Source organism: Octodon degus, unplaced genomic scaffold (assembly GCF_000260255.1).
Source record: "Octodon degus isolate 3935 unplaced genomic scaffold, OctDeg1.0 scaffold00060, whole genome shotgun sequence".
Classification (NCBI taxonomy): domain Eukaryota; kingdom Metazoa; phylum Chordata; class Mammalia; order Rodentia; family Octodontidae; genus Octodon; species Octodon degus.
Window position 1 is genome coordinate 12,937,132 of NW_004524636.1, and position 1,085 is coordinate 12,938,216.

Genomic DNA, 1,085 nt, shown 5'->3' on the forward strand with positions numbered 1-1,085 from the left:
TTCCAAGTGGTTAGGATAGATATATAGTTGCATTCTCTTAATGAATAGAATGATTTGTTCTAATGGTGTTTGTAAATAGGATCACAAGTCCACTTCTTTTACAGCAATTAACCACTAAGAAGAATATATGCAGTGTATTATTTGTTGAAACTGTACTTGTGATTGGATTTGAAACTGTCTCATTGCTATCTGTTTATCAATAAAACTTTGAAAAAAAAGATTCCTTTGATTATTAGCATGGCTTTACATATCTTTTCTGTAGAATAACAGTGTGTAACTTTGAGATTTTATTAAGAAATTAATTAATACATATCAGGACTTGAATTCAGTACTTTGCACTTGCCAGGCAGGCACTTGTACCACTGAGCTGTATCCGTGGTCCCCAAGAGCTAAATTTGAATGCACTTACTAGTTGTGTTATTTTTGAGTGTTGTGTGTAGTATTTCATTGAGCCTCAGTTACCACTCCTTAAAATGAACATGATAATGTTATCTCCCTTATGTAATTTCTTCCAGGGTGAATAATATGCATGGTACTAATTACAGTACCTGTGACTAGTAACACAAGTAAATGTTGATCATATTTTAAATTGATTGTATATTCATATCCTTTGCTCATTTTTTTCTATGTTGCAGTTTCCTCATTTCTCTTACTTCATTTATAATGCTTTCTTAACATATCAACATTTTGTTTTATTCCTACTCACATCTGTATAACTTTTCCTTGTGATACTTCCATTTCCTTTGTGCTTAAAAATTATCTTCCCATGTTGGGATCTTAAACATTATTTTTAGTTTATTTTCTATATACTACGCTTTTTTTTGTGGAACTGGGCATTGAACTCAGGTCCTCACACTTGACAGAGAAGTGCTTATTCCACTGAGCCATCTCCCCAGCCCTCTACGCTATTTTTAACAGTTCCATACAAAATGGTTTTGTCTACCTAATCAAGGCAGTTAACATTAATTTTTTCCTGTGATGTTACATGTACTAGACTAGCCCAGGTTAGAGAGTAGTTACAAATAAACTGAAATACTAGTGACTTAATTAATACAGTGGAGGTTTTTGTTTGTTGTTTTTTCATT